Below are 25,356 nucleotides of genomic sequence, written 5' to 3' on the forward strand. Positions count from 1 at the left end.
TGTGTGTATCTTCTATATATGTATAGAGACATTTACATATATTACATATATAGTTGTGTGTATATATATATATACACATATATACATATATACACAAATATGTGTATGTATATACACATACACATATATATTTACAAATATTACATATATAGTTGTGTGTGTGTATATATGTATATATACGTATATGTATAGATATACACACACACAACTATATATGTAATATATCTAAATGTGTAATATATGTAATATATGTATGTAACATATGTAAATATATATGTAATATATGTATATATACTGTATATATACACACACATACATATGTATATATACACACATATGTATATATAGTATATATAGTATATATACATATATTACATATTTATACATATTACATACATATATTACATATATAGACATTTACACATATTACATATATAGTTGTGTGTGTATATATATACACACATATATACATATATACACACATATGTGTATATATACACATACACATATATATTTACATATATTACATATAGAGTTTGTGTGTATGTAATTACATTCATGTATAATTACATGTAATATATGTATATATGTATATACACACACAACTATATGCGTAATATATGTAAATATCTATATATAATTGTCTAAAATATATGTAAATGTCTAAATACATATATAGAAGATACACACATATATACTATATATATACATATATGTGTGTGTATACATATACACATATGTAGAAGATACACACATATACTATGTGTGTGTGTGTGTGTGTATACACACACACACACACACACGCACACACACATATATTATATATATAGTACCATATTTGATTTCAATCTGTAGTAGGGGTGCTGGGTGGGAGGAATAAGGGCAACTATCCAAATAAAATAAATTGCCTCACATAGTTAAGATTTTTGTGATAAGACGAATTTACATTCTCTTAGCACTTTGCAAGAATGCGATTTATTAATAGCTGCAGTCACCATGTTGCACCGTAGATCACTTGAACATATTTCTCCTATTTAACTGAAATTTTGTATTCTTTGTGCAACTTCCATGCTCCCTGATCACCTCAGACTCTGGTAACCACCATTCTACTCTCTACTTTCATGAGATCAACTTTGTGGAAGACATATGAAAGTTGATCTCATTCATATGAGATCAACTTTCTTAGATGCCACATATGGACATATGGATGAGTTCACGTCCTTTATAGGGACATGGATGAACCTGGAAACCATCATTCTCAGCAAACTGACACAAGAGCAGAAAATCAAACACCGTATATTCTCGCTCATAGGTGGGTGTTGAACAATGAGAACACATGGACACAGGGAGGGGAGCACTACACACTGGGGTCTGTTGGGGGGAAATGGGGGAGGGGCGGGGGGTGGGGAGGTGGGAAGAGATAGGCTATTAATTGCTGCCTCAACTTCAGATCTTGTTATTGGTCTATTCAGGGATTCAATTTCTTCCTGGTTTATGTGCATAAAGGTGTTTGTAGTAATGTCTGATGGCAGTGTGTATGTCTGTGGAATCGGTGATGATATCCCCTTTGTCATTTTTTATTGTATCTATTTGATTCTTCTCTCTTTTCTTTATTATTAGTCTGGCTAATGGTCTATTTTGTTGATCTTTTCAAAAAACCAGCTCCTGGATTCATTGATTTTTTGAAGCATTTTTTGTGTCTCTAACTCCTTCAGTTCAATGCAAAAATCTTCAATAAAATACCAGCAAACCAAATCCAACAGCACATCAAAAAGCTTATCCACCACAATCAAGTCAGCTTCATCCTGGGGATGCAAGACTGGTTCAACATACACATATCTATAAATGTAATTCATCACATAAACAGAACCAAAGAGAAAAACCACACGATTATCTCAAGAGCTGCAGAGAAAGCCTTTGACAAAATTCAACAGCGCTTTATGCTAAAAACTCTCAATAAACTAGCTATCAGCAGAATGTATCTCAAAATAATAAAAGCTATTTATGAAAAAAAAACACAGCCAACATCATACTGAATGGGAAAAAGCTGGAAACATTCCCTTTGAAAATCGGCACAAGACAAGAGTGCCCTCTCTCACCACTGCTATTCAACATAGCATTGGAAGTTCTATCCAGAGCAATCAGGCAAGAAAAAGAAATAAAGGGTATTCAACTAGGAAAAGAGGAAGTCAAACTGTCTCTATTTGCAGACAACACAATTGTATATTTAGAAGACCCTATTGTCTAAGCTCAAAACGTCCTTAAATTGTTAAGAAACTTCAGCAAAGTCTCAGGATATAAAATCAATGTGCAAAAATCACAAGCATTCTGATACACCGATAACAGAGAGCCAAATCATGAGCAAACTTCCATTCACAATTGCTACATAGAGAATAAAATACCTAGGAATACAACTAACAAGCGACATGCAAGACCTCTTCAAGGAAGCTACAAACCACTGCTCAACAAAATCAGAGAGAACACAAACAGATGGAGAAACATTCCATGTTCATGGTTAGGATGAATCAATATCGTCAAAATGGCCATACTGCCCAAAGTAATTTACAGATTCAATGCTATACTCATCAAGCTACCAATGACCTTCTTCACAGAACTGGAGAAAACCACCTTAAACTTCATATGGAACCAAAAGAGAGCACACATAGCCAAGTCAATTCTAAGCAAAAAGAACAAAGCTGGAGGCATCATGCTACCTGACTTCAAACTATACTACAAGGATACAGTAATCAAAACAGCATGGTACTGGTACCAAAACAGAGATATAGACCAATGGAACAGAACAGAGGCCTCAGAAATAATGCCACACATTTACAACCATCTGATCTTTGACAAACCTGACAAAAACAAGCAATAGGAAATGAATTCCCTGCTTAATAAATGATATTGGGAAAACCGGATAACCATGTGCAGAAAGCAGAAACTGGACCCTTTCCTGACACCTTATAAAAAAATTAACTCCAGATGGATTAAAGATTTAAACATAAGACCTAACACTATAAAAACCCTAGAAGAAAACCTAGGCAATACCATTCAGGAAATAGGCATAGGCAAAGACTTCATGACTAAAACACCAAAATCATTGGCAATAAAAGCCAAAATAGACAAATGGGATCTAATTAAACTTAAGAGCTTCTCCACAGCAAAAGAAACAATCATTAGAGTGAATAAGCAACCAACAGAATGGAAAAAATATATATTTGTAATCTACCCATCTGACAAAGGGCTAATGTCCAGAATCTACAAATAACTAAAACAAATTTACAAAAAAAAAAAAAAAAAAGCAAACAACCTATCAAAAAGTGGGTGAAGGATATGAACAGATGCTTTTCAAAAGAAGACATTTATGCAGCAAACAAACATATGAAAAAATGCTCATTATCACTGGTCATTAGAGAAATGAAAATCAAAACCACATTGAGAAACCATCTCATGCCAGTTAGAATGGTGATCATTAAAAAATCTGGAGACAACAGATGCTGGAGAGGGTGTGGAGAAATAGGAACACTTTTACTCTGTTGGTGGGAAGTAAATTTGTTCAACCATTGTGGAACACAGTGTCACGATTCCTCAAGGATCTAGAAATAGAAACACCATTTGACCCAGCAACCCCATTACTGGTATATACCCAAAGGATTATAAATCGTTCTATTATAAAGACACATGCACACATATGTTCACTGCAGCAGTGTTCACAATAGCAAACACTTGGAGTCAACCCAAATGCCCATCAATGATAGACTGGATAAAGAAAATGTGGCACATATACACCATGGAATACTATGCAGCCATAAAAGAGGATGAGTTCATGCCCTTTGCAGAGACATGGATGAAACTGGAAACCATCATTCTCAGCCAACTGACACAAGAACAGAGAACCAAACACCACATGTTCTCACTTATAATGAGATGTTGAACAATGAGAACATGTGGACACAGCGAGGGGAACATCACACACTAGGATCTGTGTGTTGAGAGATGAGGAGGGGTGGTTAGGGCAAGGATAGAAGGGAGTGGGTGCATTGGGGAGGGATAACATTAGGAGAAATACCTAATGTAGGTGATGGGGGAACAGATGCAGCAAACCACCATGGCATGTGTACAATCCTGCGTGATCTGCATATATACCCCAGAACTTCAAGTATAATAATAATAAAAAAAAGGAAGTTAAGTTTTACATGCCGTCTTGTGATGAAGATGGATCCTCACATTAGAGCAGGCACTTACACTGTGCTTTAAGCTAACTCAGACTCTTCTGTTGAAGTCCACGGCTATGAAATATTGGCAAAGCTCCCATATTGTTTGGACATCTCTGTTACCTCAGCCCAACCCTGCCTCTAACTGTATTGTGAATCTCCCTATGGCTGGGCTGAAATTCCCACTTGGCACATTCGTTTCAGGAATCTCATCTTCTAACCACCATTTTTATTCTGATGTGACAGACCCATTTTGTTTTCCTCTGAGGTAATTTCCTTCCAGGGTCTGAAACAAAGAAGTTGAGATGAAGGTTTCTCCATATCCCCTTTGAGTGATTCTCCTTTTAAAACCTAATCCTTGCTCTCCCACACATGCTTTAGGTTTGAATCTTGAGATTTGTGGGTAGGGTTGGAATTTAGGTCACTGCCTGACCACTGTTTTCACTCCCTGTTCCGTTTCCTTCTCCTTCTCTAGGTCCAGAAAAGTTTTCTTTCCCCCCTGCCCCATTACTATATGTTAATGACCTCCCCTAATGTCATATCCTCCTCTTTCCGGGGGTAGCATCAAGGGAAAGTGATTTACAGAGAGAGGTAAGAACACATTGATTTAATATTTTCCAAGTATTGTATGTATGCTATTTATTTTGCCCAAGAGAAAGCTAAAACTCAAAGAGGTTAAAGTAACTTGCTTGCAAAATAACAGAGCCTAGATACAAAGCCTGGCTGTAAAGTATAATGATAACACTATGCAGTTTGGAATTTTTGAGTGCTTTAATTCAAAATTAGGAGCTTCTTATTTCCCTTTGCAATGTATCACCAGATATTGATTTTTATTAAATTAAAAACATAATTTGATAGCACTTTCTTAACCTCTTATAATGTTTGCCATGTGAGACCAGAATAAATAGCCCTAATTAATTTGACAGAACATAGCTTATAGGCAAAAATGAATTAATGTTTAGGTAAAATTAAAATCTAAATTAAGGATACACATCTTCTACTTTTTACTTATGGTAGGGAGACTTGTTTCAGTTGAGTATTATCTCTGATATAAAAATAATCACATAACTATAATTAAGATAATTCATATCATTTGATTCTAAAGAGAGGCAGAGAAACTTTTTCCATTTAAAAGCACTGACTGCAGATTAATAAACTGGAATCCATATCGTTTAAAAAGTAATTGACTTTAGGTTTTTAAAATAGAAATATAAGATATCAAATTTATCTTTAAAAAGAAAGGTAAAACGTGACTTCTTAATATATACGACAAATATGCAGCAGGTAGATGTTTCCCCCTAGGTTGTCCCAGACTAATGTTAAAAATAATGTTACAAAAACAGTTGCAGAAGAGAACAACTCTGGCTCTGTCAGTACTGCTTCCAAAGGCATACCAACTTTCTCCTGAAATTGATTTCATGTCTGGATTTCACATGTTCTCCTCCAACCAGTTATTTTGGTGACTCTGCAGTGTCTGTTATTTCCTGCTGATAGTTTCAGTCAAGGACATTCACGTCTCCCAAGGTTCTGCTGCCCCTGATTCTCTCTTTAAAGCCAAGCTTCTACTGCTGGTGTCTTTGGATATGCAGGCCAAGACTTGCAAGTGCCTGACATTTCAGGGCCTTCAGCTATGTCTCATGAAGCCTGCCATTTGTCAGCAGAGCCTACCTAACTGGCAGCAGTGCTCATGATGCCCTAATCTCAAGGCATCATGGAGCTTTGATTAAAGCCACTCCTTTAAAATATCTATTACACTTTTAATGCAAAAACTTAATTATAAAACCTATGAGAGTTCAGCCAAAGAAATGCGCTAAAAAGAGACAACATATTACGTGCAGAGATACCCTTTTCCTACAATATTTACCTCATTGGTCCATTATCCAAATTTAGCACTTCCCTGAATTGAATACTTTCCTAGGAAGTGTTTAAGTCCCTTATGCAAACTAGTATTTGGGAGAATACCTTAGGCTCAAGTGAAGACCTCTGTTGTGTTCTTTCCTATCCACCTTCTTATATTTACCACTGCCTACTGGATATTTCTATTTTATATCCCACATTTTCCTTGAATCCAGCTTGTCTGAATCAAACTCATCACCACCCCCTGATCTTCCATCTGAGATTCTAGTGGTTCCACCTTTCACCCAGTTACTTATATCAGAAACCTAAGCATTTTCTGTCTTCTTCCCAACCTTGCCACTGCTCATATCTGCTATCACCCAAATCCTATTCTTCTGCCTCCTAAATGCCCTAAAGTTCATCCACTTCTCATTTTCACTATCTTGTGTCAGGGTTTCGTCTCGTGTCCATATTTCTGTAATAATCTCCTAGTGGTTCTCCTTACAGTTTCTCTTGCCCCTACTTTCCAATATGCCTTCTACATTGTATAGCCAAAATAATCTGTCAGAAAACGCAATCTCATCATCAATTTCTTGTTTGAAAATCTTAAATTTCTTCTTGTTGTTCTTAGTCCCAAACTGGTCTGGCCGTAATAATGTATTTTCCCTCTTGAATGTGCCATGTTATCTCTCATCCCCAGGCTTTTCCAAGTACTATTCTCTTTGCATGGATTATTTACTAAATTTTTGTTGGATAAATGACCAAGTGAATATTTTCCCAGAATAGAGTAAATTAAAGACCTGATGAATAAACAGATTCCCTAAATTTATTTATATTCAGCTGAACAATTTTACTACATTAAAAAACATATGTAATGTTTTATAAACATAAAGTAAAACTGAAATTGGCATTTCCACATAAAACTTGTGGATTTGTTTTCAGATCCTAGCTGGAGTGTTCTGCTAATTCTGTGGCTTGGATTGCAGTGTGGTCCTCTTCTACCTGGGAGTATTCCCCCCTTTGACTTGGGCGACATCCTGAAGATGCAGCCAATCCTTATGGCAGGATGACAAATATAGAACAGTGAGGGAATCACTGGACACTTCACCAGCCAAATCCCTCAAATCAAATCTGGCATCAATGGAGTGACAGATGTCACTGTCAGATTGCTCTAACATCCTTGATATGACCTACCACTAGATGCTCTAATTTCATTTCAAAAAGCCAGAGTAATCTTTACAAGTTTGAACAGTGAAAAAGAGAAAATAACTTTACAAACTTGGCAAGGCCAGTGGCATGCAGTTCCTTTAGAAACAGACCTAGAAACCCCGTCATTTAGAAGAGCATCTGGTTGTCAGCTACAGGATGCTGAGCACAGGCCAACTTTGATAATTACATTCAGGTTGCCCACCTTCCCTAATCACTTCAATTGGATGACACATATTCAATACTGCTCAAAAAATATCATGCATGATTGCTAGTCAATTCTATAAGGCAACTGTCTCACCCTAGAAACTGCAGTCTTTTATAGGTAAGAAAAGTAAAATAATTGCACAATAAATTCAGAACTTTGGCTTAAAAATGGCAAATTATGAGACAATGAAACTGCTAATTGTATTACTTAGGGGAATTTAAATATACTAACTGGCATTGCCTTTGTAATTTGTTAAAGGAGAAAATATTCGTTTTAACTTGATCTGACATTTCAGTTTCGTTTTATGGTAATTTATAGTTATAAAACCAGTGTAGTATTATTTCCTCAAGCGCATGCATATAGAAGAAATTTTGTTTGGTGTGAACTGGATCCTATGAAGTCTAAAATGTAATTCAAATAGCAGACAAAAATTATATCTGAGTATGAAAATAATTATTAAACAGAAGATGTTACTTCTACTCACCTTTCCCTTGGCCTCTTACATTTGCAGAACTTAATGTAACTTTATTAAGAAATTTGACACTTTATTTGAAAGAGTTTGTGTTTCAACAATTAAAACATTTAAAAAATCAGTTTCTTTTTCCATGCTATTTTGAGAGATTTTGAGAGTGGAAGGATGTTTTATGGTTGGCTGCTATTTCAAAATAATTCAATATTCAAGGGAGGAAAACTTAAAAAGTATATTCAGTAACAACAATCAACACTTAAAATTTCACCACATGCAGAGAAATGTTCTATGTGACTCACCTATATTAACTCACTCCATCCTTATATTAATTCCATTATGTTGATACTTTAAATATCCCTATTTTATAAATGGAAAAAATGAGGCACAGATAAGGAAGTATCCCAGGGCCATATGGGCAGCAAACAGTAGAGTGTGGATTCAAACCCAGGGAGTCTGGCTCTAGAGTTCATGCTTTTAAACACCATGCTTTATTGCCTTTCCACCAAACACCAGAAGGGACAATTGTTCTTTTTAAAAAGAATCAAATATCCCCTAGTGAATTTGATCTCAGAACATTGACAGTATTCCTTTAGCAGTATCATTAATGCCAGAAAGGACATGAGGGATAGATTTGATCCACTGAAGACTCTCTTCTCCAGTGGACTTCATCTCCAGTGGATTAGAATAGCACTAACAGATTAGTTCAACTTGCCTACTTCAATGAATTACAAAACAGCATGATCTGCATATATACATGTCTGTTCTACTTACAGAAAAAAATTGGAAACATTTGCAGATTAGTTTGAACAAGCACTCATAGTGCCTACTATGAGTAAGGTACTATGCTAGGCTCTAGGAAAAATGAATCAAGTCTAACTCACTCTTTAAGGGCCATATAGATTACTGTAGACACTAAGAAAGTACATAATTACTTCTAATGAAAGCTATATTGTGGTAAGTATTAAAAGAGGAATAAAATAAATACGCAAATACAGCACAAGAGAAAACTTGATGGGAGATTGTGGGCTGACCATCAGAGAAGTTGCAGCAGGCAGTAGACTTTCAAGCTAAGACCTTGGGATGATGTTTCAGACAAAGTTATAAAAGGATCCAAGTCACATGGCATAGGGATGATGGAAAGAGTTTTGGGAATCGAAACAAGATATTTATGTTGAAGTTAGATTATGAAGAACATTGTGCACCTGTATTTTACACAGAAAATTCATGTGTGCCTTTCAGTATAACATCTTTTTTATTTTAGAGGGTCACACCCCAGTGTAACATCTTAATGTGTACATTACACCTTCACATAATTTTCAGTGGAGACATATCTTTGTGTCTATTTCTACAGAAAAAAATACACTCAATGTAGATAGCTCCTTGTTCTAGAAAACTCTAGAAAAATTAAAAAAAGATAAAATCCCTGTTTAAACATGCACATGCAATCACTCTGTGACATCAGTTTCCTTGTTAGAATCTGGGAATAATATTTATCTCATTAGGATCTCTGTAAGGTATAATTAAATAATGCATGTAAATCTTAGCTCCTTACTAATAGGTTCTTTAAAAACATAAATTATTTTCTCAGTCCTGAATATTATTTATTCTGTCAGCACAAGGGAAAAAGAGACAACTTAGAGACTCTCTTGTTTGAATTGGCTTTCCTAGTTAAGTGACCCAGCAATTACAACTTTAGAAAAACTATAGAAAAACAGAAAAAAGTAACCTGAATCTAATACTAATCCTCCATATTTCATTTGTCTTTTAGAATCCTTTGCAATGTGTCAATGGAACAAGGCTCCATAAAGAAGCCATACCATTTCACTGATGGGTCTGCCATTAGGAAAAGGGATGAATTTTCTCCTCAAGGGAGTGAAATGATAGTATGATGAATGAGTAGCCGAAGTTTCAACATCCTGACATGTCCCTTTTCGTATTAATCAATCAGTCTCATGGCATTTTCCTTTCAATTGGACAAAGTCACGTGTATGCTGTTGAGAAGACTAAGAGTCTCATGAGAACATAACCTTTTCCTTTATTGAATCATTTCTGTCCCTAGCAGAAAGATGTACAGATTGAGGAGAAAAGAGTAGTGTAATCCTCTCTTAGCCCAAACTTTCCATGGGAAAGAGTAAACATCTTATGAGAGAAAAATAAGGATAAAAAGAGTAAACAACAAGGAAAACAAAGTCTTGCATATATAGCTTCCTTGAGGAAAACATATATTAAAATTAGTTTTCTTTACCAAAACAAATGAAGATTGAACTAAATAATTGTAATGCTTTTGGAATGTTTTAATTTACTATACATCTTGTTGACTACTTCAATATTGAATATTAATCATGGTGATGCATCCTTAATAGCCATGGTGATACATCCTCAAATTGTGATGCATCCTCAATAGAAATATTATGTGGAAATGGAAACCAAGAAGTGGAAGCGCTTACTATGACAACCAGTGACCCACTTAGGAATTTGTGCTTCTCATTCCCACACCTCTGGACTTGGCAGAGAGTTGAGAGATCTTGATTGACAAGCAGGGAACAGGGTTGAAATAAGATCCCCATGAATTATAAGCTATGACCTGGGCACTTCAGGCTCCTTGTGCCAAGGGACAAGCAGCAAAAGAGTAACCATCATCACGGGAGGGATAATTAATCCTGATCAACATAGGGAGGCAGGGCTGATGTGACACAATAAGGACAGAGAAAAATATGTTTGGGTTCCTCTTGGTACTCCCTTGTTGAATTTTGATGGTTAATGGACAAGCACAGAAACCTCAGTCTGCATGAAGCATGGTTACCAGGGTCCCAGACTTCTCAGGGATGAGGGTCTGGGTAATGGTAGCAGATAAAACATGTCGACCAGCAGAGATGCTAGTTGAAGATAAGAGGAATCTACAGTGGACAGGAGAGGAAAGAGACAATGAGATCACTTGAGGTCCCAAGATCAGCTGCAGTATTAGCAGATGTGTCATCCTACTAACTATTCTTTTAGGTTCCTCCAGAAATGGAATCCTATAACAATCATAGAAGGGTTGTTTCAAAAATACATATATAGTGAAACCAAGTAATGCAAGAAGTGACTGTACGTGCTTCCTTAAATGCTGAGGATACTGTTGGCAAACAACCTTCAGTTATCTGTTTTTCAAGGGTTGCCTCAGCTGTAGAGAGCCACCTTTCCTAAGATCATGTCCCTTCCTAGTGTGTAGCACATATCTAATGGCTGTTCAATATGAGGACATAAAAATCTTGCTGCTTTGACCTAACTAGGAGCAAACTTTAACTCCCAAGATGGTCATGGTGTCAGCTGAGGTCTACTTTGGGCTTATATCATAGCTCGACTTCCATCTTTGCTCAATCTTACTTCTTTATCCTCTGCAGTACAAACTCTGCATGTTAAATTTTATCTTAGAAGAAATGCAGCTAGAGATATTCTTTGGTGGTGGTGGTGCTTGTGGTGGCAATGGTGCAAGTAGTGGTGACTTCCCTGCAGTTTAAATGTCAATTTTCTTGTGCAGAAATTGCACCAGTGGGCAAAAGCATTAGCAGCAGCAGTTTTGTGTGGCATACTGTGGGTGACCACTGTTTGTGGTAGTTTTGTCATTAAGACAATTCCATGGCACAGTTTTGGCCATTTTGCCCAGAAGCCTAACCTCAAGTCTTATTCTCTAGATCTTTCAACAACTGTATAAGCTATCCAATATCCTTTTAGTAAATTTCTGCTTAATCAAACTAAATCAGTTTCTGTTGCTTACAACAGACTGATATAATAATTTGTTTTAAATTCCAAAACATTAGACATCTAATAGTTGGTTGACACATTTCCCAGGATAGAACAATGATATGAGTATTATGTGTACAGATTAAATAATACTCCACTAAGAGATGTTTTGGGCTGGCAATAGTGAGGGAGGATTGGCATGTAAGAGCTGGAAAATAGACAGGAAAGTTCAGCGATGCAAATAAAAAACAGATTGATGTAGCTGAATAGAAAGGGAATAACAAATGAGAATGATGAAACAGGGGATTCTGACCAAATTAAGTTATATTTATATTTTGAGAAAGATGAAATAAAGACCAAATCTCTATATGTAGTCTAAGTTTTACTTTCATTAAATGGACATGATTTTTAAAAATACATATCTAGCTGTATTCTAAACCTAGCAGGGAATTAGGATGTAGTAAATTGTAGTGAATTTGAGAGACATAGCCCATAGTTAATGATAAAAACTGGCAGTGGGTAGTGTATGCAAATAAATACAGAAAGTTTCTGTTTCTCATTTTCATTTATCAAAATACTGTAATAGTAAAAATAAAAGATAGTCTCCTACATAGTAGAGTTCTGGTTTTAAATAAACATTGGATAATAATTACACTTTTACATTAAAATATCATCAAGGCACAAAAACAACAAGCTCACAATAAAGTCAAAATAAAACCTAACAAGGTAAAATGGCATCATTTTGAACTTACTAGTTTTTTTTTTTCTGTTATATTTAAATGTCCCACATAGACATGAAATATTTTAGAGGATTTCTGTTTTCTCACTTGAAATGTTTTCTTTTTCTGGTTCATGAACCAGCATTTAATGACATCCAATAGCAATAAAATAATAGCTTTTAAATATCCATATTAGATGGTTTCCTAGGGAAATAGCTATGTGCTTGGATGAGTCTGGCACTATGCCTCAAATGTCAACAATATTCATGTTGTGTCAGAGATCCAAAGATAAAATGTGTTCCAGATACCTAAGGATGATTTGGCTTTCATCACTGTACAATTCAAACCTGGAAACTGTCAACAGAGGTGCCCAGCTGTGCTTGCCTGCATGAATGAAATAGAGGAACAGAAGCCAATTTCAAAAGAAGCCAAGGATTAGGACCTAAAAAAACTTAAATAATTAATTCAAAAGCCTGAGTTATAACCAGAAATAAGCCAACGGCTAGTATCAACCACTGAGCATAGGTGCGACATGTTTGTCTTGGCAGCAGGTGGAAACAACCAGTCCCCTAAAGAGTCTTTACGGCTGTGGATCCCTTTAAGATAGAAAGACCCAAGCTTTTAAAAATAAAGTGATACAGAAAGTAAAAGAAATGAGATATGCCTTTGTGCCCTTTGTTGTAGCAGAAATAATAAGAGACAGAGGGGTATTGCTATTCTTATTAGCAAAAATCATTACATGAAGGTAGAAGTAGACTCTTTTTGTTTATTTTTAAATTTCTCTCCATAATTCTGAAAATCACACAATTCAAAGAAAGATAGGTGTGTTGTAATGTTCTAATTTCCACTCTTATTTGGGGTTGACAAATGAGATAAGGACTTACCAGACAAATGTGACTATATAAGCTAAGCATTCTTTCCTCAAAATAAATAAATAAATAAATAAATAAATAAATAAATAAATAAATAACCAGGGGCCAGGCATGGTGGCTAATCCCTCTAATCCTAGTACTTTGGGAGGCCAAGGCAGGTGGATCACTTGAAGTCAAGAATTTGAGACTAGCCTAGCCAACATGGTGAAACCCTGTCTCTTCTAAAATTACAAAAATTAGCCAAGCATGGTGGCACATGCTGGTAATCCCAGCTACTCAGGAGGGTGAGGCCAGAGAATAGCTTGAACCTGGGAGGTGTAGGTTGCAGTAAGCCGAGATGGCACCACTGCACTCCAGGCTGGGTGACAGGGTGAGATTGTGTGTCAATAAATAAATAAAAATAAATAAATAAATAAATAAATAACCAGGAGAATTGAAGACAAAAGTAAAAATTCCATTCTCAGTAAAATTGGGAGATGACATCATCTGGTTCTGTTTCCCTATACAAATCTTATCTCAAATTGTAAGCCCCACATGTCAAGGGAGGGATATGATGGGAAGAGATTACATCATGGGAGTGGTTTTCCCCATGCTGTTCTCATGATAGGGAGTTCTCATGAGATCTGATGGTCTAAAAGTGGCAGTTTCCCCTGTGCTCTCTCTCTCCTGACATCTTGTGAAGATGGTATTTGCTTCTTCTTCACCTTCTGCCATGATTGTAAGTTTCCTGAGGCCTGTGCAGCCATAACTGTGAGTCAATTAAGCCTCTTTCCTTTATAAATTACCCAGTCAGGTAGTTCTTTATGGCAGTGTGAAAATGGACTAATACAACATATGTCTACAGGAAATTTACTTTTTGAGCAAAGAACATGTATAAATTAAAGAAATATGTACCTTTAAATAAGCAAATATAGAAAATTAATACCAGGAATGAAGTGCTGCTATAAAGATAACATGAAAATGTAGAAATGACTTTGGAACTGGGTAATTGACAGAGGTTGGAACAGTGTGGAGGGCTCAGAAAAAGATAAGAAGATATGGAAAAGTTTGGACATTCCTAGAGACTTGTTCAATGGTTTTTACTAAAATGCTGATAGTGATATGGATGATGAAGTCCAGGCTGAGGTGGTCTCAGATGGAGATGAATAATTTATTGGGACTAAAGTAAAAGTCACTTTTGTGATGCTTCAGCAAAGAGAGTGGTAGCATTATGCCCATGCCCTACAGAGCTATGGAGCTTTAAACTTGAAAGAGATAATTTTGGGTAATTGGTAGAAAAAATTCCTAAGCAGCAAAGAATTCAAGAGGTTACCTGGCAGATTCTGAAAGCACTCAGTCATATGCATTCACAGTGATTATCTAAAACTGGAACTTTATTTACAAGGGAAGCAGAGCATAAAAGTTTGGAAAATTTTAGCCTGACCATGTGGTAGAAAAGAAAAATCCATTTTCTGGGGAGAAATTCAGGCCAGCTATAGAAATTTGCATAAGTAATAAGGAGCTATTAAGCCATGACAAGGGAGAAAATGTCTCTAGGGAATGTCAGAGATCCTCACTGAAGCCCCTCCCATCATGGGTCTGGAGGTCTATGAGGAAAAGATGATTTCATGTGGTGGTCTCAGGGCCCTACTGCTATGTGAAGCCTCAGGATTTGGTGCCCCATGTGCTAGCCACTCCATCTCCAGCTGTGGCTAAAAGGATCAAAGGTACAGCTCAGGCCATGACTTCAGAGGGTGTTTAAGTCCCAAGCCTTGGCATCTTCCATTGGTTTTGGACCTGCAGGTACATGGAAGAAAAGAGCTGAGCTTTAGGAGCCTCCACCTAGATTTCAGAAGCTATTGGAAAGCATCTGAATGTCTAGGTAGAAGACTGTTGCAAGGGCAGAGCCCTCATAGAGAACCTCTACTATGGCAATATAGAGGGGATATAGGGGGTTAGACCCCATGCAGAGTACCTACTAGGGCACTGCCTACTTGAGCTGTGAGAAAAGGACCACTGTCTGCCAGACCCCAGAATGGTAGATCCACAAACAGCTTGTACCATGTACTTGGTAAAGCTGCAGGCACTCAATGCCAATCCATGAAAGCAACTGTGGGCTGTACCATGCAGAGCTATAGGGATGGGGCTTCCCAAGTCCTTGAGAGCCCACCGCTTGCATCAGCAAGCTCTGGATGTGAGACATAGAGTCAAAGGAGATTATTTTAGAGGTTTAAGATTCAGTGACTGCCCTGCCAGGTTTCAGACATGCATGGGGTCTGCAGCCCCTTTGTTTTGGTCAATTTCTCCAATTTGGAATGGGAATACTTATCCAATGCCTGTATCCTTATTGTATGTGGGAGATAACTAACTTGCTTTTTATTATACATGCTAATAGGGGAAGGGATTTGCCTTGTCTCAGATGAGACTTTGGACTTGGACTTTTGAGTTAATGCTGGAATGAGTTAAGATTTTGGGTGACTATTGGGAAGGAATGATCGCTTTTGATCTGTAAAGAGGACATGAGATTAGGCAGGGGCCAGGGGTGAAAGAGTATGGTTTGGCTTTGTGTCCCCACCCATATCTTCTCTTGAATTTTAATCTCCATGTGTCAAGGGATAAACTTGGTGGGAGGTAACTGGATGATAGAAGTGGTTTCCCCCATGCTGTTCTCATGGTAGTGAGGAAGTTCTCATAAGATTTGATGGTTTAAAAGTGGCAGTTTCTGGGCTTCTGGGCAAGATGGCCAAATAGGAACAGCTCTGGTTTGCAGCTCCCAGTGAGATTAACTCAGAAGGTAGGTGATTTCTGCATTTGCAACTGAAGTACCTGGCTCATCTCATTGAAATTGGTTAGACAGTAGGGTGTTGCCTCACCCACAAAGTGCAAGAGGTCGGGATTCTCCCTCACCAGGCCAAGAAAAGCTGTGAGGGACTGTGCTGTGAGAAACAGTTCACTCCAGCCCAGATACTACACATTTCCCATGGTCTTTGCAACTGCAGAACAGGAGAGTCCCTCTGGTGCCTACACCACCAGGGCCTTAGGTTTCAAGCACAAGACAAGAAGGCCATTTGGGCAAACACAGAGCTAGCTGCATGAGTGCTTTTTCATAATCCAGTGACCCCTGGAGCACCAGCGAGACATTTACTCCCATGGAAAGGGGACTGAAGCCAGGAAGCCAAGTGGTCTAGCTCAGTAGACCCCACCCCCACAGAGACCAGCAAGCTAAGATCCACTGGCTGAAATTCTTACTGCCAGCACAGCAGTCTGAAGTTGACCTGGAACATTTGAGCTTGGTGGGGAGAGAGGCATCTACCATTACTGAAGCTTGAGTAGGTGGCTTCCCCTCATAGTGTAAACAAAGCTGCCGGAAGTTTGAACTGGGTGGAGACCACTACAGCTGGGCAAAGCTGCTGTAGCCAGACCGCCTTCTATATTTCTCCTCTCTGAGCAAGGAATCTCTGAAAAAAAGGCAGCAGCCCCAGTCAGGGCTTATAGATGAAACTCCCATCTCCCTGGGAGAGAGCATCTGGGGGTAGGGGCAGTTGTGGGTGCAGCTTCAGCAGACTTAAATGTTCCTGCCTGCCAGCTCTGAAGAGAGCAGTAGATCTCCAAGTACAACACTCAAGCTCTGCTAAGGGACAGACTGTCTCTTCAAAGGGTCCCTGACTCCCATGTCTCTTGACTGGGAGACATCTCCCTGCAGGTGTTGACAGAAACCTTACACAGGAGAGCTCCAGCTGGCATCTTACAGGTGCCCCTCAGGGACAAAACTTTCAGAGGGAGAAACAGGAAGCAATCTTTGCTGTTCTGCAGCATCTGCTGGTGATGCAAGAAAAACAGGGTCTGGAGTGGACTTCCAGCAAACTCGAGCAGACCTGCAGCAGAGGGGCCTGACTGTTAAAAGAAAAATTAACAAATAGAAAGGAATAGCATCAATGTCAACCAAAAGGATGTATACACAGAAATTCCACCTGAAGCTCACCAACATCAAAGACCAACAGTAGATAAACTCATGAAGATAAGGAAAAAACAGTACAAAAAGACTGAAAATTTAAAAAACCAGAATGCCTCTTCTTTTCCAAAGGAGCACAACTCCTCACCAGCAAGAAATAAACTGGATAGAGAATGAGTTTGATGAATTGACAGAAGTAGACTTCAGAAGGTGGGTAATAACAGACTCCTCTGAGTTAAAGGAGCATGTTCAAACCCAATGCAAGAAAGGTAAGAACCTTGAAAAATGGTTAGAGGAATTGCTAACTAGAATAATCAGTTTAGAGAAGAACATAGATGACCTGATGGAGCTGGAAAACATAGAATGAGAACTTCATGAAGCATACACAAGCATCAATAGCTGAATGATCAAGCAGAGGAAAGGATATCAGAAATTGAAGATCAACTTAATGAAATAAAGCATGAAGACAAGATTAGAGAAAAAAATATTTAAAATGAACAAACAAAGCCTTCAAGAAATATGGAACTATGAGAAAAGAGCAAACCTAATTGGATTGGTGTTTCAGTAAGTGATAGGCAGAATGGAACCAGATTGGAAAACACACTTGAAGATATTATCCAAAAGAACTTACCCGACCTAAAAAGACAGGCCAACATTCAAATTCAAAAAATACAGAGAACACCACAAAGATACTCCTTGAGAAGAACAACCCCAAAACACATAAGTGTCAGATTCACCAAGATTGAAATGAAGAAAAAAAAAATGTTAAGAGCAGTCAGAAAGAAAGGTTGGGTTACCAACAAAGGGAAGCACATAAGACTAACAGCAGATCTCCTGGCAGAAACACTACAAATCAGAAGAGAGAGGGAGCCAATATCCAACATTCTTAAATAAAATAATTTTCAACCCAGAATTTCATAATCAGCTTCATCAGCAAAGGAGAAATAAAATCCTTTATAGACAAGGAAATGCTGAGAGATTTTGTCATCATCAAGCCTGCCTTACAAGATCTCCTGAAAGAAGCACTAAACATGAAAAGGAAAAACCAGTACCAGCCATTGCAAAAATATACCAAATTGTAAAGACCATTGATACTATGAAGAAACTGCATCAACTAATGGACAAAATAACCAGCTAGCATCATAATGACAGGATCAATTCACACATAACAATATTAACCTTAAATGTAAATGGGCTAAATACCCCATCTAAAAGACACAGACTGGCAAATTGGATAAAGAATCAAGATCCATCAGTGTGCTATATTCAGCAACCCTTCTCATTTGCAAAGACACACGTAGGCTCAAAATAAAGGAATGGAGGGATATTTACCAAGCAAATGGAAAACAAAGAAAAGCAGGAATTTCAATCCTAGTCTCTGATAAAGCAGCTTTTATAACAACAAAGATCAGAAAAAGACAAAGAAAAGCATTACATAATGGTAAAGGGATCAATGTAACAGGAAGAGCTAACGATCCTAAATATATATGCATACAATACTGAAGTACCCAGATTAATAAAGCATGTTGTTAGAGACCAACAAAAAGGCTTAGATTTCCACACAGTAATTGCAAGAGACTTCAACACCCCACTGTCAATATTAGACAGATGAATGAGACAGAAAATTAAGAAGAATATTCAGGACTTGAACTCAGCTCTGGACCAAATGGACCTAATAGGCGTCTACAGAACTCTCTACCCCAAATCAATAGAATACACATTCTTTGCAGCATCACATCTCACTTATTCTAAAATTGACCACATAATTGGAGGTAAAACGCTCCTCAGCAAATGTTAAAGAATAGAAATTGTAACAAACAGTCCCTCAGACCACAGTGCAATCAAATTAGAACTCAGGATTAAGAAACTCACTCAAAACTGCAACACTACATGGAAACTGAACAACCTGTTCTTGAATGACTATAGGTAAATAACAAAATTAAGGCAGAAATAAATAAGTTCTTTGAAACCAATAAGAACAAAGATACAACATACCAGAATATCTGGGACACAGCCAAAGCAGTACATAGAGGGAAATTTATAGCACTAAGTGCTCACAAGAGAAAGCAGGAAAGACCTAAAATAAACACCTTAACATCACAATTGAAAGAACTAGAGAAGCAAGAGCAAACAAATTCAAAAGCTAGCAGAAGACAAGAAATAACTAAGATCAGAACAGAACCAAAGGAAATAGAGACATGAAAAACCCTTCAAAGATTTAATGAATGCAGGTGCTGTTGTTTTGAAAAGATTAACAAAATAGGTAGACCCCTAGCCAGACTAATAAAGAAGAAAAGAGAGAAGAATCAAATAGATGCATTAAAAAATGATAAAGAGGATATCACCACTGATCCCACAGAAATACAAACTACCATCAGAAAATATTATAAACACCTCTAAACAAATAAACTAGAAAATCTAGAAGAAATGGATAAAACTCTGGACACATACATCCTCCTAAGACTAAACCAGGAAGAAACTGAATCCCCAAATAGACCAAAAACAAGTTCTGAAATTGAGGCAGTAATTAATAGCCTACTAATGAAAAAAGTCCAGGACCAGACAGATTCATAACTAAATTCTACCAGAGGTACAAAGAGGAGCTAGTACCATTCCTTCTGAAATTATTCCAAACAATAGAAAAAGAGGGACTCCTCCTTAACTCATTTTATAAGGCTAGCATCATCCTGATAACCAAACCTGGCAGAGACACAACAAAAACAAAAATTTCAGGCAAATAACTCTAATGAACATTGATGTGAAAATCCTCAATATAATATTGGCAAACTGAACCCAACAGCACATCAAAAAGCTTATTCAACACAGTCAAGTTGGCTTTACCCTGGGATACAAGGCTGGTTCAACATACACAAATCAATAAATGTAATTCATCACACAAACAGAAGCAATGACCAAAACCACATGATTATCTCAATAGATGCAGAAAAGTCCAAAAGTCCTTTGATAAAATTCAGCAGCCCTTCACATTAAAATCTCTCAATAAATTAGATATTGATGGAACATATTTCAAATAATAAGAGCTATTTATGACAAACCCACAGCCAATATTACACTGAATAGGCAAAATCTGGAAGCATTCCCTGTAAAAACCAGCACAAGACAAGGATGCCCTCTCTCAATACTACTATTCAACATCGTATTGGAAGTTCAGGCCAGGGCAATCAAGCAAGAGAAAGAAATAAAGCTTATTCAGATAGAAAGAGAGAAAGTCCAATTTTCTCTATTTGCAGATAACAAAGTCTCAGGATACAGAATCAATGTGCAAAAATCACAAGCATTCCTATACACCAATAATAAACAAACAGAGAGCCAAGTCACCAGTGAACTCCCATTCACAATTGCTACAAGAGAATAAAATACCCAGGAATACAACTTGCAAGGGATTTGAAGGACCTCTTAAAGGCGATCTACAAATCACTGCTCAAGGAAATAAAAGAAGACACAAAGAGATGGACACAAATAATGTTTGTTCCATGCTCATGGATAGGAAGAATCAATATTATAAAAATGGCCATAATGCCCAAAATAATTTATAAGTCCAATGTTAACCCCATCAAGCTACCATTGACTTTCATCACAGAATTAGAAAAAACTACTTTAAATTTCATATGGAACCAAAAAAGAGCCCATATAGCCAAGATAATCCTAAGCAAAAAGAACAAAGCTGGAGGCATCCTGCAATCTGGCTTCAAACTATACTACAGTAACCAAAACAGCATGGTACTGGTATCAAAACAGATATATAGACCAATGGAACAGAACAGAGGCCTCAGAAATAAAGCCACACATCTACAACTGTCTGGTCTTTGATAAACCTGACAAAAACAAGCAATGGGGAAAGAATTCTCTATTTAATAAATGATGTTGGGAAAACTGACTAGCCATATGCAGAAAACTGAAATTGGACCCCTTCCTTACACCTTGCACAAAAATTAACTCAAGAGAGATTAAAGATTTAAACATAAGACCTAAAACAAAACAAAACAAAACAAAACCCTAGACGAAAACCTAGGCAATACCATTTAGGACACAGGCATGAGCAAAGACTTTATCACTAAAATACCAAAAGTAATGGCAACAAAACCCAAAATTGACGAATGGGACCTAATTAAGGAGCTTCTGCACAGCAAAAGAAACTATTAACAGACTAAGCAAATGACCCACAGAATGGGAGAAAATACTTACAAACTATGCATTAAACAAAGTTCTAATATCTTCAATCTGTGAGGAATATAATTCATTAAGCAAAAAATACATAATCCCATTAAAAAGTATACAAAACACATGAACAGATACTTCTTAAAAGAAGACATGCAAGTGACCAACAAACATTTGAAAAAAAGACCAACATCACTAATCATCACTAAAATACAAATCAAACTAAAATGCAATACCATCTCACACCAATCAGAATGGCTATTTTTAAAAAGTCAAAAAACAGCAGATGCTGACAAGGCTTCAGAGAAAAGTGAATGCTTACACACTGTTGGTTGGAATGTAAATTAGTTCGGTCACTGTGGAAAGCAGTGTGGAGATTTTTCAAACACTTAAAACAGAACTACCATTCAACTCTGTAATCCCATTACTGGGTGTATATTGGAAAGAAAATAAGTTATTCTACCAAAAAGACACATGCACTCAGATGTTCAATGCAGCAGTAAAAACAATAGCAAAGACATGGAATCCACCTAGATGCCCATCAGTAGTATATTGGATAAAGAAAACATGGTACATATATGCCATGTAATTCCACACAGAAAGAATGAAATCCTGTTCTTGCAGCAACATGAATGCAGCTGGAGGCCATCATCCTAAGTGAATTAACACAGGAACAGCAAACCAGATACTGCATGTTCTCACTCATGGACTCAAATATGGCAACAATGGACACTGGGGCCTACTAAGTAGGAGGGAGACAAGGGTTGAAGAAAAATGTAAGACACTTGTGAGTTGCATGAAAACTTATGCCACTGTGAAGTGATTCTATGTTCCTGGATAAGAAAACTCAACTTTGTAATAGTTTTAGTTAATTATTTTTTAAATTAATTAGTTTCTAAAGTAATTTATAAGTGCAACACAAAAATATTTCAGCAAACCACCATGGCATGTGTATACCTGTGTAACAAACCTTCACATTCTGCACATGTACCCCAGAACTTAAAGTATAATAAATAAATTTTTAAAATTAGGCACATTAAGAGCTTAGCACTAATAATAAAATAGAACAATACACTCAATAAAATATTATTATTAATCATTAATATTTTTTCAAAGCTAGGTAAGGTGAAGATTTTACATCAAAATAAAATACAGATGTATCTTTTTTTAATTGCATTTTAGGTTTTGGGGTACGTGTGAAGAATATGTAAGATTGTGCATAGGTACACACATGGCAGTGTGATCTACTGCCTTCCTCCCCATCACCTATATCTGGCATTTCTCCCCATGCTATCTCTCCCCAACTCCCCATCCCCCACTGTCCCTCCCCTATTTCCCCCCAACAGACCCCAGTGTGTGATGCTCCCCTCCCTGTGTCCATGTGTTCTCATTGTTCAACACCCACCTATGAGTGAGAACCTGTGGTGTTTGATTTTCTGTTCTTGAGTCAGTTTTTTTTTTTTTTTTTTTTTTTTAATTGCACTTGGCTTTATTGCACTTTGCAAATTAAAGGTTTGTAGCAACCCTACTAAAGAAAGTCTATCGAGGTCATTTTTAAAATAGCATTGTGTTTACTTAATGTCTCTGTGTCACATTTTGATAATTCATACAATATTTCAAACTTTTATTACTGTTATATTTGTTATAGTGACCTCTTACCAATGATATTTATTGTTGCTATTGTTTTGTAATTGATTTGAAGGGCCACAAATTGTGCCTTATGAGACTGAACTTAAGAGGTAGATGTTGTGTATGTTCTGATTGCTCCACCAAGTGACCACGCTTCTGTCTTTTTCCTTCTCCTTGAACATCCCTATTTCTTGAAATGTAACAATATTGAAATTAGGCCAATGAATAACCCTACAATGCCCTTCCTGTTTAAGTGAAAGGAAGAGTTGCATGTCTCTAATTTTAAATCAAAAGCTAGAAATGATTAAGCTTAGTAAGGAAGGCACACTGAAAGCCATGTTAGACTGAAAGTGAGGTCTCTAGCATCAGTTAGCCAAGTTAGGAGTGTAAATAAAAGATTATTGAAGAAAACTTAAAGTGTTACTCTAGTGAACATATGAATGATAAGAAAGAGAAACAGCCATACTGCTGACATGGAAAACATTTTATTAGTCTGGTTAAAGATCAAATCAGCCACAGATTCCATTACATCAAAGTTTACTTAAGATTAAGGCCATAATTCTCTTTAATTCTATTAAAGCAAAGAGATGCAAGGACACTGCAGCAGAAAAGTTTAAAGCTAGCAAATGTTGTTTCGTTTCATGAGGTTTAAGGAAAGAATCTATCTTTATACATAAAAGTATACAGTGAAGGAGCTAGCGCTTATGTGAAAACTACAGTAAGTATTTTGCTAAGATCAGTGATTAAGATGGCTACACTAAACAACAGATATTTCAATGTAGACAAAACAGTCTTGTATTGGAAGAAGATGCCATTGAAGACTTTCATAGCTAGAGAGGAGAAGTGAATGCCAAGTTCCAAAGTTTTGAAGGACAGACTGACTCTTTTGGTAGGGGATAATGCAGCTGTTGACTTTAAATTGAAGCCAGTCCTTATTTACCATTCTGAAAATCCTAGTGCCCTTAAGGATCATGCTAACTCTACTCTGCCTGCTCTCTATAAAGAAAACAACTTAGCCTGGATGATAGCATATCTATTTACAGAATGGTTTACTAAATATTTGAAGCCTGCTGTTGAGACCTACTGCTCAGGAGAAGACTTCTTTCAAAATATTACTGCTCATTTATAAGAGCTTGGATGGAGACGTACAAGAAGATTAATGTTTTCATGCCTGCTAATGCAAAATTCACTTTGCAGCCCATATATCAAGGAATAATTTCAACTTTCAAGTCTTCTTATTTAAGAAATAGATTTTGTAAGGCCATAGCTGCCACAGAGGGCAATTCTTCCAATAAAACTGGGCTAAGTAAATTAAAAACTTTCTGGAAAATATTCACCATTCAAGATGCCTATGTGTAATCCATGGGAGGATTTCATGATATCAACGTTAAAAGGAGGTTAGAATAAGTTAATTTAAACCTTCATGGATGACTTGGAGGGTTTCAAAACTTCCGTAGAGGAAGTAACTGCAAATATGGTGTAAACCACAAAAGAATTAGAAGTAGAGCCTGAATTGTTGACTGAATTGCTGAAATGCCATGATAAAACCTGAACAACAACAACAAAAAACCTGAACAAATGAGGAGTTCCTTCTTATGAGTAAGCAGAAAAAGTGGTTACTTCAGATGGAATTAACTCTTGGTGAAGATGCTATAAACATTGTAGAAATGGCAACAAAAGAGTTAGGATACCATATGAACTTAGTTACCGAAATATCCCTTCTGTTCTATTGGTCTTGCTGTACAATCATGTTTAATATGGTACTATTTTAATTACAAGCTTGATAGTATGCTTTAATATCTGTCAGGATTGTATTTCTTCATTATTGTTCTCTCACAAAATTATATTGACACTTCTTGTTTATAGGTATACCTTGGAGATATTATGGGTTTGGTTCCAGACCACCACAATAAAGCAAATATTGCAATAAAGTGAGTCACACAAAGTTTTTTGTTTCCAAGTACATGTAAAAGTTATATTTACACTATGCTGTAGTCTGTTAATGTAGAATAACATTATGTCTAAGAAAATAATGTTCATATCTTAATTAAATATAGTATATTGCTAAAAAATTCTCATGATCATCTGAGCCTTCAGTGAGTTTTACTGGTGAGTTTTACACTATCCTTTTACAGGTAGAGATCTTGCCTCCATGTGGATGGCTGCTGACTGATCAGGGTGGTAGTTGGTGAAGGCTAGGGTGGCATGGCAATTTCTTTTTTTTTTTTTTTATAAGAAAACATTTTTGAAGCCTTTATTTACAAAAGCTTTAAAAACAAATAATACCCTCTGTTTTGCAAATAATGTTTTGTTTAAAAAGGACCACCCAGTTACAGCACTGTAATATTATGAATAAAGAATGTACAAGGG

The 25,356-nt window shown here is 36.7% G+C and overlaps 1 long non-coding RNA gene across 1 annotated transcript in view; it reads left to right on the top strand.

The window, feature by feature from the left end:
- Positions 1 to 25,356, top strand: part of LOC141580171 (uncharacterized) — a 202,579-nt gene that overhangs the window by 153,133 nt on the left and 24,090 nt on the right. The gene's annotated exons all lie outside the window — the stretch shown is intronic.

This window comes from Saimiri boliviensis, chromosome 10 (assembly GCF_048565385.1).
Source record: "Saimiri boliviensis isolate mSaiBol1 chromosome 10, mSaiBol1.pri, whole genome shotgun sequence".
Taxonomy (NCBI): Eukaryota; Metazoa; Chordata; class Mammalia; order Primates; family Cebidae; genus Saimiri; species Saimiri boliviensis.